The sequence below is a fragment of the Scyliorhinus torazame genome, chromosome 24 (genome assembly GCF_047496885.1).
Source record: "Scyliorhinus torazame isolate Kashiwa2021f chromosome 24, sScyTor2.1, whole genome shotgun sequence".
NCBI lineage: Eukaryota > Metazoa > Chordata > Chondrichthyes > Carcharhiniformes > Scyliorhinidae > Scyliorhinus > Scyliorhinus torazame.
Window position 1 is genome coordinate 53,991,829 of NC_092730.1, and position 19,064 is coordinate 54,010,892.

Below are 19,064 nucleotides of genomic sequence, written 5' to 3' on the forward strand. Positions count from 1 at the left end.
TCTGTGGAGTACTACTGGATAACGTTTCCCGTGCAGCTTTGACAAATTGTCACGTGGACTAGAAACGTTAGCTCTTTTCTCTCCCTGCAGATGCTGCCAGGCCTGCTGAGACTTTAAAGCATTTTCTCCGTGGTTCCCTATGTGTGAGCTTTACAATGTTGCACTGTGTCATGCTGTCTCCTTCATTCTTGGGACTAATGTCGGGATGAGACTGCAAGAAATTTCTGATAGGTATTTGCTGCAAAGCAAACAGAAACGTGAGTTATGTTTACTTTTGGTGCGAGGTAGAATGTGAATAGAAGAGAACAGCCTCGATTCCTCGTTCTCAGGGTAATGGCCCAGCACGGTTTCCCTACCGCACTCTGCTCCTTAAACCAGGAGGTACGTCATTACTGCCCTGCGGCAGCCACACAACTATTCACTTCCTCATTTTTTCTTTCAACAAGAATACACGTTTGAGCTCACTGATTCTGGTCAGCACAGTTCAGATAATTCAGTTTCGTGCTGAATGGTTGTTCTGTGAAGGTGACGTGATTTCTTCTGTGACGTTGTTCTGATGGGAAAGTGGGGAATGACTGCAATCACCTTCATAGAATGACGTTCGGCGCGACAGATTCACCGCTCTGGGAACATTGATCACGTTGTTACTGAATTCTTCAAACTTTACCTCAAGTCCGACCCCGCAGAGAATCAACCACGAGCAGAGTGGCGCAGCGGCAGCGTGCTGGGCCCATGACCCAGAGGTCAATGGATCGAAACCATTCTCTGCTATTTATTTTCTAATTCACACCAAAAGCAAACAAGTCGCTATTTGTCAGCAACACATCTGCCTTTTTCTTTATTAGTATCAAAGTTTTGCTTTCAGCCTGATCCGCTCCTTGACACCTGTTCTTCAGCGACCCACAGTGCAGCGAGGTGACTAAGTTGACTTCTCCCAGAACACTCTTCTCCCTCTACTGGATGAACGTTCACCTGTTTGGACACTGGAGGATTTCTCTCGGCGACTTGTCTGTGCAAGCAGCACCGGAAGCAGCTGTGGAGAGAAATTCCAGTCGTCAGGATGCAACTCTCCAGTTGGATACTTCACGTCGCTCCGATCATAGACTCTCAGTGCCTTCGTGTGAGGAACGGATAGAGCTGGAATTCGGTCCTTGTTGATCGGAGCAACTGATCAATGCAGCAATGAGAAGCTGCTTAACCCCCAGCGGCTTGGAGAAGGATGGCACTCAGATACAGAACTCTGGCTGGGGTTCAAAAGGAGGAAACGTATGTCTTGTTTGAAATGTAACGACGATGAAGATTGAATTTAAGTCGATTTGTGCACGGAGCTTAGTTTTGACGACGACGCATCAGGATGACCAGGCGGTCTAGAATGCTGCGTTCAGCTCGCAGTCGCTTTTGGAGACGTGGGTTAGAATCCCACTCCTGATATTGACTTTTCCTCCACGAGATTTAATTTCTCCAGCAAGATTTTCAACCTCAGGAATTTCATTGGAAAAGCGTTGGCCTGAGGTCATGAGATTCCTGCTCAAATATGCACAGCAAGACCCCACAGGCAAAAGCCCAGTTAATGACTCGATAACCTGCTTCAGTGACTCTGGTTGAGGAATTCATATTGATCTCAGGACCCCGGGTAAAATTCGTCTTCTCATCTTATAAATAGTGTGGCTGGTTGGATTGTTCACATGCGTCCGAGAGGGGAAGTTGGGAACTCGGTTTCTATTGTGATTTATTGCTCGATAAGCTTTATTTTCTTATTGCCCCACTGTTAGGTATTACTGGATATCGTTATATATCAATATTGCCCCTCTATGGGGTACTACTGGATAACGTTTCCCGTGCAGCTTTGACAAATTGTCACGTGGACTCGAAACGTTAGCTCTTTTCTCTCCCTGCAGATGCTTTCAGACCTGCTGAGACTTTAAAACATTTTCTCCGTCGTTCCCTCTGTGTGAGCTTTACAATGTTGCAATGTTTCATGCTGGACGCTTTGTTTCAGGAGGCAGTCACACCCGGTAGAATAAGTACTGTTAATTCGGACAGTGGTCAGGGACAGAGTGGTGTGACTGCAAGGGAGGCATGTAGGAGGATCCTGAGTTTAGGAGTTGAGGAGCCTCTGCCCTTGACCTTGTCCAACAGGCAGGAGGTACTTACTCCCTGTGTGGATGAGGAAGAGGGCTGTAGGGAGGATGCGTTGACTGACCACTGCACCGTGGTACAGGAAGCCATTCAGGAGGGGCGAGCAAAAAGACAAGTGGTAGTTGTAGGGGATTCTATAATTAGGGGGATTGATGTCATCCTTTGTAAGCCAGATCGAGAGTCCCACATGGTATGTTGCCTGCCCGATGCCAGGGTGAGGGACATCTCTGATCGGCTTGAAATGATTTTGGAGAGGGAGGGGGAGGATCCAGTTGTTGTGGTCCACGTGGGGACTAACAACATAGGTAAGACTAGGAAAGAGCACCTGTTTGGGGATTATCAAACACTAGGGACTAAATTAAAGAACAGGTCTTCCAGGGTTATAATCTCTGGATTACTACCCGAGCCACGTGCCAATTGGCATCGGGTTGAGAAAATTAGAGAAGTTTCCCGCACTAAAGGAGTGGTGCGGTAAAGAGGGATTCCATTTCATGGGGCATTGGCATCAGCAATAGGGCAGGAGGGACCTGTACCATTGGGACGGACTTCACCTGAACCATTCTGGGACCAGTGTTCTAGCGAATAGGATAAATAGGTTGGTCACAAGGACTTTCAACTAGCAAGTTGGGGGGAAGGGAAATGTAAAGCTATGGACAGTATGATGGTTAATGGAGATGAAGGCAGCAGGTTACGTGACAGGTTATTATGTAGAGATATGGGTTCAAAGACAAGGAAAAATGGGAGAAATGGTAAGAGGAAAAATAAATTGCGAAAAGTTATTGATCAAGGTGTTAGGATTCATAACAAAGACGTAAGAAACAGCATAAGTGTACTTTACCTGAATGCTCGTAGTATACGAAATAAGGTAAATGAGTTGATGGCGCCAATCATCGTGAATGACTATGATTTAGTGGCCATTCCTGAAACATGGTTAAAAGATGGTGACGACTGGGAGTTAAATATTCAAGGGATTCAGACTATACGAAAGGATAGAATGGACGGTAAGGGCGGTGGTGTAGCGTTGTTGTTTAAGGATGGCGTCCGGGCAATAGTAAGAGATGATATTGGTGCTATGGAGGACAAGGTTGAATCAATTTGGGTGGAAATCAGGAATAGTAAGGCGAAAAGGGCACTGATAGGAGTAGTCTATAGGCCACCAAATAGTAACAGGATGGTAGGGAAGGCAATAAGCAAAGAAATAACAGATGCATGTAGAAATGGTACAGCGGTTATCATGGGAGATTTTAATCTGCATATCGATTGGTTTAACCCGGTTGGTAAAGGCAGCCTTGAGGAGGAGTTTATAGAATGTGCCCGGGATAATTTCCTGGAACAGTATGTAATAGAACCTACAAGGGAACAAGCGGTCCTAGATCTGGTCCTGTGTAATGAGGCAGGATTGATTAATGATCTCATAGTTCGGGATCCTCTTGGAAGGAGCGACCAGAATATGGTGGAATTTAAAATACAGTTGGAGGATGACAAGGTAAAATCAAACACTAGTGTTTTGTGCTTAAACAAAGGCGATTACAATGGGATGAGAGAAGAACTAGCTAAGGTAGACTGGGAGCAAAGACTTCATGGTGAAGCAGTTGAGGAACAGTGGAGAACCTTCCGAGCGATCTTTCACAGTGTTTCGAAAAGGTTCATACCAACAAAAAAGAATGACGGTAGAAAGGGGAAAAATCGACCGTGGATATCTAAGGAGGTGAGGGAGAGTATCAAATTGAAGGATAAACATACAAAGTGTCAAAAATTAGTGGGAGACTAGAGGACTGGGAAGTCTTTAGGGGACAACAGAAAACTACTAAAAAAAGGCATAAAGAAGAGTAAGGTAGACTATGAAAGTAAACTGGCTGAGAACATAAAAGCAGATAGTAACAGCTTCTACAAATATATAAGACAAAAAAGAGTGGCTAAGGTAAATATTGGTCCTTTGGAAGACGAGAAGGGAGATTTAATAATAGGAGACGGGGAAATGGCTGAGGAGCTGAACAGGTTTTTTGGGTCAATCTTCACAGTGGAGGACACAAATAACATGCCAGTGACTGATGGAAATAAAGATATGATAGGTGAGGACCTTTGAGATGATTGTAATCACTAAGGAGGCAGTATTGGGCAAGCTAATGGGGCTAAAGGTAGACAAGTCTCCTGGCCCTGATGGGCTGCATCCCAGAGTGTTAAAAGCGATGGCTAGGGAAATTGTAAACGCACTAGTGCTAATTTACCAAAATTCACTAGACTCTGGGGTGGTCCCAGAGGATTGGAAAGTAGCAAACGTGACACCACTGGTTAAAAAAGGAGGTCGGCAGGAAGCGGGTAATTATAGGCCGGTAAGCTTAACTTCGGTTGTAGGGAAAATGGTGGAATCTATCATTAAGGATGAAATAGCGGGGCACCTGGAGGGAAATTGTCCCATTGGGCAGACGCAGCATGGGTTCGTAAAGGATAGTTCGTGTCTGACTAATTTGGTAGAATTTTTTGAGGACGTTACCAGTGCAGTAGATAATGGAGAGCCAATGGATGTGGTATATCTGGATTTCCAGAAAGCTTTTGACAAGGTGCCGCACAAAAGGTTGCTGCATAAACTAAAGATGCATGGCATTGAGGGTAAAGTGGTAGCATGGGTAGAGGATTGGTTAACTAACAGAAAGCAGAGTGTGGGGATCAAAGGGGTGTTTCTCTGGTTGGCAACCTGTAACTAGTGGGGTCCCTCAAGGATCAGCGTTGGGCCCGCAGTTATTCACAATTTACATAGACTATTTGGAGTTGGGGACCAAGTGCAATGTGTCAAAATCTGCAGACGACACGAAGATGAGTGGTAAAGCAAAAAGTGCAGAGGATACCGGAAGTCTGTAGAAGGATTTGGATACGTTAGGTGAATGGGATAGGGTCTGGCAGATGGAGTTCAATGTTGCCAAGTCTGAGGCTATCCATTTTGGGAGGAATAACAGCAGAATGGATTATTATTTAAACGGTAAGATGTTAAAACATGCTGCTGTGCAGAGGGACCAGGGTGTGCTGGTGCACGAGTCGCAAAAAGTTGGTGTGCAGGTGCAATAGGTGATTAAGAAGGCTAATCGAGTTTTGTCTTTCATTGCTAGAGGGATGGAGTTCAAGACTAGTGAGTTTATGCTGCAATTGTATAGGGTGTTGGTGAGGCCGCATCTGGAGTATTGTGTTCAGTTTTGGTCTCCTTACCTGAGAAAGGACATATTGGCACTGGAGGGACTGCAGAGGAGATTCACTAGGTTGATCCCAGAGTTGAGGCGATTAGATTATGACGCGAGGTTGAGCTGACTGGGACTGTACTCATTGGAGTTTAGAAGGATGCAGGGGGGATCTTATTGAGACATATAAAATTATGAAGGGAATAGATAGGATAGATGTGGGCAGATTGTTTCCACTGGTCGGGGAAAGCAGAATCAGGGGGCATAGCCTCAAAATAAGGGGAGGTAGATTTAGGACGGAGTGTAGGAGGAACTTCTTCACCCAAAGGGTTGTGAATCTCTGAAATTCCTTGCCCAGTGAAGCAGTTGAGGCTCCTTCTTTAAACGTTTTTAAGAAAAAGATTAATGCCTTTCTGAAGAATAAAGGGATTCGGGGATATGGTGAACGGGCCGGAGAGTGGAGCTGAGTCCACAAAGATCAGCCATGATCTCATTAAATGGCGGAGCCGGCTCGAGGGGCCAGATGGCCTACTCCTGTTCCTAGTTCTTATGTTCTTATGTCTTCTTCATTCATGGGACTAATGTCGGGATGAGACTGCAAGAAACATTCTGATAGGTATTTGCTTCAAAGCAAACAGGAACGTGTGTTATGTTTACTTTTGGTGTGAGGGAGAATGTAAATAGCAGAGAACAGCCTCGAAACCTCGACCTCAGGCTAATAACCCAGCACGCTTCCGTTGCGGCACTCTGCTCCTTAAACCAGGAGACACAACATTACTGCCCTGCGGTAGCCACACAACTATTCACTTCCTCATTTATTCTTTCAACAAGAACACACTTTTTAGCACACTGATTCTGGTCAGCATATTTCAGTTAATTTACCTTCGTGCTCAGTGGTTGTTCTGTGTAGGTGATGTGATTTCTTCTGTGACGTTGTTCTGATGGGAAAGTGGGAGTGACTGGAATCACCTTCATAGAATGAAGTTCGGGAAGAAAGTTTCACCTCTTTGGGAACGTTGTTCACGTTGTTCCTGATTTCTTCAAACTTTGCCTCAAGACCGACGCCGAAGAGCGTCAGCCACGAGCAGAGTGGCGCAGCGGAAGCGTGCTGGGCCCATAACCCAGAGGTCGATGGATCGAAACCATCCTCTGCTATTTATATTCTCACTCACACCAAACGGAAACAAGTTGCTATTGGTCAGCAGCACATCTGCGATTTTCTTTATTGGTATCAAAGTTTTGCTTTCAGTCTGATCCGGTCTTGGACACCTGTTCTTCAGCTACCCACACTGCAGTCGATGTGACTAAGTTGACTTCTCCCAGAACACTCTTCTGGCGCCTCTACTGGATGACCGTTCACCTGTTTGGACACTGGAGGGGTTGTTCGGCTCCATGCCTCTGAAACCAGCACAGGGAGCAGCTGTGGAGAGATATTGCAGTCGCCAGAATGCAACTCTCCAATTGGATACTTCACGTCTCTCAGATCTTAGACATTCAATACCGTCGTGCGAGGAACAGGTTGAGCGGGACTTTGGTCCTTGTTGATTGGAGCAAACTGATGAATGCAGCAATGAGAAGCTCCTTAACCCCCAGCAGTTTGGACAACGATGGCACTCAGATACAGGACTGCCTGGGGTTCAAAATTAGGAAAAGCATATCTTGTTTGAAAGGAAATGACGATGAAGATAGAATTTAAGTCGATTTGTGCACGGATCTTAAATTTGACGCGAGCGCATCAGCATGGCCGAGCGGCTAAGGAGCTACGTTCAGGTCGCAGTCTCTTCTGGAGGCGTGGGTTCCACTCACACCCCTGATTTTGACTTTTCCTCCACGTGGTTAAATATTTCCAGGAAGATCCAATAGCTCCCTTTCAGTGGAAACACATTGGTCTCAGGGCATCAGATTCCGCTTAAATACGCACAGCAAGACTCCACAGGCAAAAGCGCAGTTAATGACTCTATAACCTGCTTCAGTAAACTGGTTGAGGAATGAATATTGATCCCAGGACTCCGGGACAAATTCGTCTTCATTTCTTGTAAGTAGTCTGGCTGGTTGGATTGTTCACATCCGTCCGAGAGGGAAAATGGGAAATCTGTTTCTATTGTGATTCATTGCTCGATAAAGCTTTATTTCCTTGTAGGCCCCCTGTGAGTTATTACTGGATATCGTTCTATATCTATATTGCCCCTCTGTGGGGTACTGTTCGATAACGTTTCCGTCCAGCTTTGACAAAGGGTCACCTGGACTCGAAACGTTAGCTCTTTTCTCTCCCTTCAGATGCTGTCAGACCGTCTGAGACTTTAAAGAATTTTCTCTGTGGTTCCCTATGTGTGAGCTTTACAATGTTGTAATGTGCCATGCTGCCTCCTTCATTCCTGGGACTAATATCAGGATGAGACTGCAAAAAGTTTCTGATAGGTATTTGCTGCAAAGCAAACATGAATCTGCGTTATGTTAACTTTTGGTGTGAGGGAGAATGTAAATAGCAGAGAATAGCCTCGATTCCTCTACCTCGGGCTAATGGCCCAGCACGCTTCCACTGCGCACTCTGCTCCTTAAACCAGGAGCTACAACATTACTGCCCTGCGGTAGCCACACAACTATTCACTTCCTTATTTTTTCTTTCAACAGGAACACACTTTTGAACACACTAATACTGGTCAGCATAGTTCAGATAATTTATTTTCGTGCTGAATGGTTGTTCTGTGAAGGTGATGTGATTGATTCTGTGACGTTATTCTGATGGGAAAGTGGGGAGTGACTGGAATCACCTTCATAGAATGAAGTTCGTGACGGAAGTTTCACTCTCTGGGAACATTAATCACGCTGTTACTGATTTCTTCAAATCTTGCCTCAAGTCCGACCCCGAAGAGAGTCAACCACGAGCAGAGTGGCGCAGCGGAAGCGTGCTGGGCCCATAACCCAGAAGTCGATGGATTGAAACCATCCTCTGCTATTCGTGTTCTCACTCACACCAAACGGAAACAAGTTGCTATTGGTCAGCAGCACATCTGCGATTTTCTTTATTGGTATCAAAGTTTTGCTTTCAGTCTGATCCGGTCTTGGACACCTGTTCTTCAGCTACCCACACTGTAGTCGATGTGACTAAGTTGACTTCTCCCAGAACACTCTTCTGGCGCCTCTACTGGATGACCGTTCACCTGTTTGGACACTGGAGGGGTTGTTCGGCTCCATGTCTCTGAAACCAGCACAGGGAGCAGCTGTGGAGAGATATTGCAGTCGCCAGAATGCAACTCTACAATTGGATACTTCACGTCTCTCAGATCTTAGACATTCAATACCGTCGTGCGAGGAACAGGTTGAGCGGGACTTTGGTCCTTGTTGATTGGAGCAAACTGATGAATGCGGCAATGAGAAGCTCCTTAACCCCCAGCAGTTTGGACAAGGATGGCACTCAGATACAGGACACTGGGTGGGGTTCAAAAGTAGCGAAAGCATATCTTGTTTGAAATGAAATGACGATGAAGATAGAATTTAAGTCGATTTGTACACGGAGCGTAGTTTTGACGGCAGCGCATCAGGATGGCCGAGTGGCTATGGCGCTGCGTTAAGGTCGCAGTCTTCTCTAGAGGCGTGGGTTCGAATCGCACTTTTGACATTAACTTTTCCTCCACGAAATGTTCAACCCCAGGAATATCCAATACCTCACATTCAATGGGCAAGTGGTGGTACGGACTTTGTAGATTGGAGCAAACTGATCAATGCAGAAATGAGAGCTCCTTAACACACAGCGTCTTGGAGAAGGATGGCATTCAGATACAAGAGTCTGGCTGGCGTTCAAAAATAGTAAAACCACATCTAGTTTGAAATGAAATGAAGATGAAAATTGAATTAAAATCGATTTGCCCATGGAGCATATTTTTGATCACAGCGCGTCGGGATGGCCGAGCGGTCGAAGGCGCTGCGTTAAGGTTGCAGTCTCCTCTGGAGGCGTGGGTTCGAATCCCACTTCTGACATTAACTTTTCCTCCACGAGGTTACGTGTTTCCAGCAAAGCGTTCAACACCAGGAAGATCCAATACCTCCGATTCAATTGGGAAGCGGTGGCTCACATTCGCAAAGCAAGGCCCAACAGACAGAAGCCCAGCCCATGACTGGATGATCTGCTCAGTGAGCCTGGTTGAGGAAATAATATTGATCGCAGAACGCCGGGTAACATTTCTCTTCTCTTGTTGTAAATAGTCTGGCTGGTTCGAATGTCGAGGTGTCTCAGTTGACCTCTCCTAGAATCCTATTCTGCCGCCTTTACTGGATGAACTTCCTGCTGTTTGGACACTTAAGGGTTCTTCGGCTACTTGTCTGTGAAAGCAGCAGCAATGGAGAGTGATTCGAGTCGCCAGAATGCAACTCTCCAATTGGATCCTTCACTCCACTCATATCTTACACTCTCAATACTTCGTGTGAGGAACAGGTAGGCGGCAGTTCGGATTTTGTTGATTGGAGAAAACTGATCAATGAGGAGGTCATTAACGACCAGGGGCTTGGAGAAGCATGGCTCTCCGATACAGGATTCTGTCTAGGGTTTAAAAATAGGAAAAGAGCATCAAGTTTGAAATGAAATGTCGGCGAGGGTAGAATTTAAATCGATTTGTGCATGGAGCATATGTTTTGCCTGGCAGGCGCAGCGTTAAGGTCGCAGGCTCCTCTGGAGGCGTGGGCTCGAATCCCCCTTCTGACATTAACTTTTCCTCCACGAAATGTTCAACCCCAGGAAGATCCAATACCTCACATTCAATGGGCAAGCGGTGGGCTCAGGACATGGGATTCCTGCTTAAATTGGCACAGCATGACCCCACAGGCAGAAGTCCAGTTCATGACTGGATGATATTCACAGCGAGTCTGGTTGACAAATTAATATTGATCCCAAGACTCCGGGTAAAATTCCTCTTCTCTTGTTGTAAATAGCTTGTCTTGTTGGGTGGTCGAAGTGACTCAGTTGACCTCTCCCAGAAGCCTCATCTGCCGCCTTGACTGGATCAACTTCCTGCTGTTTGGACACTGGAGGGGTTATTCGGCTACTTGTCTGTGTAAGCAGCACCAGAAGCAGCTGTGGAGAGAGATTCCAGTCGCCAGTATACAACTGTCTAGTTGGATCCTTCACGCCGCTCGGATCATAGACTCTCTATACCTTTGTGTGAGGAACAGTAAGGCGGCAGTTCGGACTTTCTTGATTAGAGAAAACTGTTCAATGCAGCAATGAGAATCTTCTTAAACACCACCGGCTTGGAGAAGGATGGCACTCAGACACAAGACTCTGCTGGGGTTCAAAAATAGTAAAATCACATCAAGCTTGGAATGTAAAGACAATGAAGATAGAATTTAAATAGATTTGTGCACGGAGCATATATTTTGTCGCAACGTGGCAGGGTGGCCGAGCGGTCGCAGGCGCTGCGCTAAGGTCTCAGTCTTTTCTGGAGGCGTGGGTTCGAATCCCACTTCAGATATTAACTTTTCCTCCACGCAATGTTCAACCCCAGGAAGATCCAATACCTCACATTCAATGGGCAAGCGGTGAGCTCAGGACATGGGATTCCTGCTTGAATTCGTACAGCATGACCCGAAAGGCAGAAGCCCAGTTCATGACAGGAGTAGTTTAAATCCTGCCGGTGGCCAGGGACAGCAGGGTGCGACTGCAAGTCAGGCAGGTAACGGGAAGCAGCAGTCAGGAACTCAGGAGCCATAGCCCTTGACCCTGTCCAACAGGTATGAGGCACTTGCTCCCTGTGTGAATGGCGAACAGGGCTGCAGGAAGGATGAGTCAGCTGACCAAGGCACCATGGTTCAGCAGGCCATTCAAGGGGAGGGAGTAAATAGGCAAGTTGTAGTTGTAGGGGATTCTATTATCAGGGGGATAGATAGTATCCTTTGTGAGCAGGATAAAGGGTCCCACATGATAAGTTGCCTGCCCGGTGCTAGGGTGCGGGACATCTCTGACCGGCTTGAAAGGATACGGGTGAGGGAGGGGGCGGACCCAGTTGTTGTGGTCCATGTCGATACCAACAACATAGGAAAGTCTAGAAAAGAGGACCTGTTTAGAGATTATAAAGAGCTAGGATTCAAATTAAAAAACAGGTTCTCAAGGGTCATAATCTCCGGATTACTGCCCGAGCCACGTGCAAATTGGCATAGGGAGGCAAGAATAAGGGAAGATAATACGTGACTGAAAGAGTGGTGTGGGAAAGAGGGGTTCCTTTTCATGGGACACTGGCATCAGTTTTAGGACAGGGGGACCTATACTGTTGGGATGGTCTCCACCTGAACCGAGCTGGGACCAGTGTTCTGGCGAAAAAAGTAAATAGGGTGGTCAGTCGGACTTTAAACTAGAGAATGGGGGGGGGGGGGCGAGGGGAGTCAGGGAACCATGAGGTGAAGTAATCAGTGGGAAGCGTAGCTGCTTAGGAATACAAAAACGCACGAAAAGACAGAACTCAGGAGAGGTTACGATAGTCCCCGTCCCACAAAATATGACACAGTGTATGGAAAGCCTCAGTAAACCAAGGTCCACCACACTAAGAAAACAAAAAGGGACGGTCAATAGAGAATTAAAGGTGCTATATTTAAATGCGCGCAGTGTACGGAACAAGGTAGATGAGCTTGTGGCCCAGATTGTGACTGGCAGGTATGATGTGGTAGGCATCACAGAGACGTGGTTGCAGGGGGTTCAGGACTGGCATTTAAACCTCCAGGGATTCACAACCTATCGAAGAGACAGAGAGGTGGGCAGAGGGGGCGGGGCTGACTTGTTAATTAGGAATGAAATTAAATCGATAGCACTAAACGACATAGGGTCAGATGATGTGGAGTCTGCGTGGGTAGAGTTGAGGAACCACAAAGGCAAAAAAATCCCATAATGGGTGTTATGTACTGGCCTCCTAACAGTGGTCAGGACCAGGGTCACAAAATGCACCACGAAATAGAAAGTGCGTGTCAGAAAGGCAAGGTCACAGTGATCATGGGGGACTTCAATATGCAGGTGGACAGGGTAGATAATGCTGCCAGTGGACCCAAGGAAAGGGAATTCATTGAATGTTTACAGGAGGGGTCTTTTTGGAACAGCTTGTGATGGAGCCCACGAGGGGACAGACCATTCTGGCCTTAGTTATATGTAATGAGCCAGAATTGATTAAAGATCTTAAAGTAAGGGAACACTTAGGAGGCAGTGATCATAACATGGTAGAATTCAATCTCCAATTTGAAAGAAAGAAGATAGAATCAGATGTAAAGGTGTTACAGTTAAATAAAGGTAACTACAGGGGCATGAGGGAGGAACTGACGAAAATCGACTGGGAGCAGAGCCTAGTGGGAAAGACAGTAGAACAGCAATGGCAGGAGTTTCTGGGAGTAATTGAGGGCACAGTACAGATGTTCGTCCCAAAGAAAAGAAAGGTTGTCAGAGGGGGGATTAGGCAGCCATGGCTGACAAAGGAAGTTAGGGAATGCATCAAAGCAACAGAGAAAGCCTATAATGTGGCAAAGAGTAGTGGGAAGTCAGAAGATTGGGAAGGCTACAAAAACAAACAGGATAACAAAGAGAGAAATAAGGAAAGAGAGGATCAATTATGAAGGTAGGCCAGAAAGTAACATTAGGATTGATAATAAAAGTTCATTTAAATACATTAAAAACAAACGGGAGGCAAAAGTAGACATTGGGCCGCTCCAAAATGTCCCTTGTAATCTAGTGATGGGAGAGAAGGAAACAGCTGAGGAACTAAATAAGTACTTTGCGTCAGTCTTCACAGTACAAAGAACAAAGAACAAAGAAATGTACAGCACAGGAACAGGCCCTTCGGCCCTCCAAGCCCGTGCCGACCATACTGCCCGACTAAACTACAATCTTCTACACTTCCTGGGTCCGTATCCTTCTATTCCCATCCTATTCATATATTTGTCAAGATGCCCCTTAAATGTCCCTATCGTCCCTGCCTCCACTACCTCCTCCGGTAGTGAGTTCCAGGCACCCACTACCCTCTGCGTAAAAAACTTGCCTCGTACATCTACTCTAAACTTTGCCCCTCTCACCTTAAACCTATGCCCCCTAGTAATTGACCCCTCTACCCTGGGGAAAAGCCTCTGACTATCCACTCTGTCTATGCCCCTCATAATTTTGTATACCTCTATCAGGTCGCCCCTCAACCTCCTTCGTTCCAGTGAGAACAAACCGAGTTTATTCAATCGCTCCTCATAGCTTATGCCCTCCATACCAGGCAACATTCTGGTAAATCTCTTCTGCACCCTCTCTAAAGCCTCCACATCCTTCTGGTAGTGTGGCGACCAGAATTGAACACTATACTCCAAGTGTGGCCTAACTAAGGTTCTATACAGCTGCAACATGACTTGCCAATTCTTATACTCAATGCCCCGGCCAATGAAGGCAAGCATGCCGTATGCCTTCTTGACTACCTTCTCCACCTGTGTAGCCCCTTTCAGTGATCTGTGGACCTGTACTCCTAGATCTCTTTGACTTTCAATACTCTTGAGGGTTCTACCATTCACTGTATATTCCCTACCTGCATTAGCCCTTCCAAAATGCATTACCTCACATTTGTCCAGGTTAAACTCCATCTGCCATCTCTCCGCCCAAGTCTCCAGACAATCTAAATCCTGCTGTATCCTCAGACAGTCCTCATCGCTATCCGCAATTCCACCAACCTTTGTGTCGTCTGCAAACTTACTAATCAGACCAGTTACATTTTCCTCCAAATCATTTATATATACTACAAAGAGCAAAGGTCCCAGCACTGATCCCTGTGGAACACCACTGGTCACAGCCCTCCAATTAGAAAAGCATCCCTCCATTGCTACCCTCTGCCTTCTATGGCCTAGCCAGTTCTGTATCCACCTTGCCAGTTCACCCCTGATCCCGTGTGACTTCACCTTTTGTACTAGTCTACCATGAGGGACCTTGTCAAAGGCCTTACTGAAGTCCATATAGACAACATCTACTGCCCTACCTGCATCAATCATCTTAGTGACCTCCTCGAAAAACTCTATCAAGTTAGTGAGACACGACCTCCCCTTCACAAAACCGTGCTGCCTCTCACTAATACGTCCATTTGCTTCCAAATGGGAGTAGATCCTGTCTCGAAGAATTCTCTCCAGTAATTTCCCTACCACTGAAGTAAGGCTCACCGGCCTGTAGTTCCCGGGATTATCCCTGCCACCCTTCTTAAACAGAGGAACAACATTGGCTATTCTCCAGTCCTCCGGGACATCCCCTGAAGACAGCGAGGATCCAAAGATTTCTGTCAAGGCCTCAGCAATTTCCTCTCCAGCCTCCTTCAGTATTCTGGGGTAGATCCCATCCGGCCCTGGGGACTTATCTACCTTAATATTTTTTAAGACACCCAACACCTCGTCTTTTTGGATCACAATGTGACCCAGGCTATCTACACCCCCTTCTCCAGACTCAACATCTACCAATTCCTTCTCTTTGGTGAATACTGATGCAAAGTATTCATTTAGTACCTCGCCCATTTCCTCTGGCTCCACACATAGATTCCCTTGCCTATCCTTCAGTGGGCCAACCCTTTCCCTGGCTACCCTCTTGCTTTTTATGTAAGTGTAAAAAGCCTTGGGATTTTCCTTAACCCTATTTGCCAATGACTTTTCATGACCCCTTCTAGCCCTCCTGACTCCCTGCTTAAGTTCCTTCCTACTTTCCTTATATGCCACACAGGCTTCGTCTGTTCCCAGCCTTTTAGCCCTGACAAATGCCTCCTTTTTCTTTTTGACGAGGCCTACAATATCATTCGTCATCCAAGGTTCCCGAAAATTGCCGTATTTGTCTTTCTTCCTCACAGGAACATGCCTGTCCTGTATTCCTATCAACTGACACTTGAAAGCCTCCCACATGTCAGATGTTGATTTGCCCTCAAACATCCGCCCCCAATCTATGCTCTTCAGTTCCCGCCTAATATTGTTATAATTAGCCTTCCCCCAATTTAGCACATTCATCCTCGGACCACTCTTATCCTTGTCCACCAGTACTTTAAAACTTACTGAATTGTGGTCACTGTTACCGAAATGCTCCCCTACTGAAACATCTACCACCTGGCCGGGCTCATTCCCCAATACCAGGTCCAGTACCGCCTCTTCCCTAGTTGGACTGTTTACATATTGTTTTAAGAAGCCCTCCTGGATGCTCCTTACAAACTCTGCCCCGTCTAAGCCCCTGGCACTAAGTGAGTCCCAGTCAATATTGGGGAAGTTGAAGTCTCCCATCACCACAACCCTGTTGTTTTTACTCTTTTCCAAAATCTGTCTGCCTATCTGCTCCTCTATCTCCCGCTGGCTGTTGGGAGGCCTGTAGTATACCCCCAACATTGTGACTGCACCCTTCTTATTCCTGATCTCTACCCATATAGCCTCACTGCCCTCTGAGGTGTCCTCTCGCTGTATAGCTGTGATACTCTCCTGAACAAGTAGCGCAACTCCGCCTCCCCTTTTACATCCCCCTCTATCCCGCCTGAAACATCTAAAACCTGGAACGTTTAGCTGCCAATCCTGCCCTTCCCTCAACCAGGTCTCTGTAATGGCAACAACATCATAGTTCCAAGTAGTAATCCAAGCTCTAAGTTCATCTGCCTTACCCGTAATGCTCCTTGCATTAAAACATATGCACTTCAGGCCACCAGACCCGCTGTGTTCAGCAACTTCTCCCCGTCTGCTCTGCCTCAGAGCCACACTGTCCATATTCCCTAGTTCTCCCTCAACGCTCTCACCTTCTGACATTTTGCTCCCGTGCCCACCCCCCTGCCATACTAGTTTAAACCCTCCCGTGTGACACTAGCAAATCTCGCGGCCAGGATATTTATGCCTCTCCGGTTTAGATGCAACCCGTCCATCTTATACAGGTCACACCTGCCCCGGAAGAGCTCCCAGTGGTCCAGATAACCGAAACCCTCCCTCCTACACCAGCTGTTTAGCCACGTGTTTGTCTGCTCTATCTTCCTATTTCTAGCCTCACTGGCACGTGGCACAGGGAGTAATCCCGAGATTACAACCCTCGAGGTCCTGTCTTTTAACTTTCTGCCTAGCTCCCTGAACTCCTGCTGCAGGACCTCATGCCTCTTCCTGCCTATGTCGTTAGTACCAATATGTACAACGACCTCTACCTGTTTGCCCTCCCCCTTCAGGATTCCCTCTACCCGTTCGGAGACATCCTGGACCCTGGCACCAGGGAGGCAACATACCATCCTGGAGTCTCTTTCACGTCCACAGAAGCGCCTATCTGTTCCCCTGACTATAGAGTCCCCTATAACTATTACTCTTCTGCGCTTTGACCCTCCCTTCTGAACATCAGAGCCAGCCGTGGTGCCACTGCTCTGGCTGCTGCTGTTTTCCCCTGATAGGCTATCCCCCCCGACAGTATCCAAAGGGGTATATCTGTTCGAGAGGGGGACAACCACAGGGGATTCCTGCACTGACTGCCTGCCCTTTCTGGTGGTCACCCATTTCTCTGCCTGCACCTTGGGTGTGACCACACTTACATAACTGCGATCTATGACGCTTTCCGCCACCTGCATGCTCCTAAGTGCATCCAATTGCTGCTCCAACCGAACCATGCGGTCTGTGAGGAGCTGCAGTTGGGTGCACTTTCTGCAGATGAAGCCATCCAGGACGCTGGAAGCCTCCCGGACCTGCCACATCTCACAGTCAGAGCACAGCACCCCTCTAACTGACATTGCGTCAATTAATTAAAATTAAAATTTGTCTTTTTTTTTTAATAAATACTTTTTTTTTTTTAAATTACAAAGTTACTGTCAACTATCTGTTTCCTAGCACTAGATTTCTAATAGAAATGCGATAGCTAACTATAATATCCTCCGATCTCTGGCTTAGATATCCTCTAAATTATAATTAAGTTATTATGTTTAATTAGTTCCCAAATAGTCAAAAAATTTAGGTTAGAATCCCAACCAGCCACTCAGGTCACAGCTTTTCTGTCCCCCCCCGACACACACAATTTGAAAAAAAGGTATAAAAGTAAAAATCACTTGCTTACCTTCGGAGATGTTCTCAGGTTCTCTCGCTGACAGAGACTGCTCCTCCACCTCCAATCCTTGGCCTGCACAATGCTAATAATATATAATATAATATGGCACTTACCTTACACCAATGGGTCTTATTATTAGGTTAGAGGAGGAGGGTGGGTGGGAGACACTACACGTGTAGTGTCTCGGGTTTCCTCTCCACCAGAATTTATTGGGGGGGGGGGGGGGGGGGGGGACTTGCCAGAGGTCGAACTTCCGGTTCCCGCCGAAATCCAATGGGCTGCTCCTGTAAAGGTAAGGTTTTTAAACTCACTACTCACCTCCAAGAAGGCCCCTGCGCACCGCTGCCGCCGAAATCCAAAGGGCTGCTCCTGTAAAGGTAAGAGCTTTTAAACTAACTACTCACCTCCCAGAAGGCCCCTGCGCACCGCTGCCGCCGAAATCCAAAGGGCTGCTCCTGTAAAGGTAAGAGCTTTTAAACTAACTACTCACCTCCCAGAAGGCCCCTGCGCACCGCTGCCGCCGAAATCCAAAGGGCTGCTCCTGTAAAGGTAAGAGCTTTTAAACTAACTACTCACCTCCCAGAAGGCCCCTGCGCACCGCTGCCGCCGAAATCCAAAGGGCTGCTCCTGTAAAGGTAAGAGCTTTTAAACTAACTACTCACCTCCCAGAAGGCCCCTGCGCACCGCTGCCGCCGAAATCCAAAGGGCTGCTCCTGTAAAGGTAAGAGCTTTTAAACTAACTACTCACCTCCCAGAAGGCCCCTGCGCACCGCTGCCGCCGAAATCCAAAGGGCTGCTCCTGTAAAGGTAAGAGCTTTTAAACTAACTACTCACCTCCAAGAAGGCCCCTGCGCACCGCTGCCGCCGAAATCCAATGGGCTGCTCCTGTAAAGGTAAGGTTTTTAAACTCACTACTCACCTCCCAGAAGGCCCCTGCGCACCGAAGACATGAGTAATATCCCAACAATTCAGGAGAGTCAGGGGGCAGAGTTGAATATGGTATCCATCACAAAGGAGAAAGTGCTCGAGAAACAAAGAGGTCTAAAAATTGATAAATCTCCGGGCCCAGATGGGATACATCCTAGAGTTCTAAAGGAGATATCTGAAGAAATAGTGGAAGCGTTAGTTATGATCTTTCAAAAGTCACTGGAGTCAGGGAAAGTCCCAGAGGATTGGAAAATCGCTGTTGTAACCCCCCTGTTCAAGAAGGGAACAAGGAAAAAGATGGAAAATTATAGGCCAATTAGTCTATCCTCGGTTGTTGGCAAGATTCTAGAATCCATTGTTAAGGATGAGATTTCTAAATTCTTGTCAGTACGGGGTCGGATCAGGACAAGTCAGCATGTATTTAGTAAGGGGAGGTCGTGCCTGACAAACCTGTTAGAGTTCTTTGAAGAGATAACACATAGGTTAGACCAAGGAGAGCCAATGGATGTTATCTATCTTGAATTCCAAAAGGCCTTTGATAAGGTGCCTCACGGGAGACTGCTGAGTAAAATAAGGGCCCATGGTATTCGAGGCAAGGTACTAACATGGATTGACGATTGGCTGTCAGGCAGAAGGCAGAGAGTTGGGATAAAATGTTCTTTTTCGGAATGGCAACCGGTGACGAGTGGTGTCCCGCAGGGTTCAGTGTTGGGGCCACAGCTGTTCTCTTTATATATTAACGATCTAGATGACGGGACTGGGGACATTCTGGCTAAGTTTGCCGATGATACAAAGATAGGTTGAGGGGCAGG

At 46.8% G+C, this 19,064-nt stretch overlaps 3 non-coding genes across 3 annotated transcripts; all 3 read left to right on the forward strand.

Annotated features, from left to right (window-relative positions):
• The first annotated feature begins 699 nt into the window (after positions 1–699).
• trnam-cau (transfer RNA methionine (anticodon CAU)) lies at positions 700–771 on the forward strand. The gene has a single exon. It is a non-coding gene; the product is annotated as a tRNA-Met (tRNA).
• Positions 772–6,392: 5,621 nt separating this feature from the next.
• Positions 6,393–6,464, forward strand: trnam-cau (transfer RNA methionine (anticodon CAU)). Its single transcript has one exon. It is a non-coding gene; the product is annotated as a tRNA-Met (tRNA).
• A 2,740-nt stretch (positions 6,465–9,204) lies between these two features.
• On the forward strand, positions 9,205–9,287 carry trnal-aag (transfer RNA leucine (anticodon AAG)). Its single transcript has one exon. It is a non-coding gene; the product is annotated as a tRNA-Leu (tRNA).
• Positions 9,288–19,064: the final 9,777 nt, after the last annotated feature.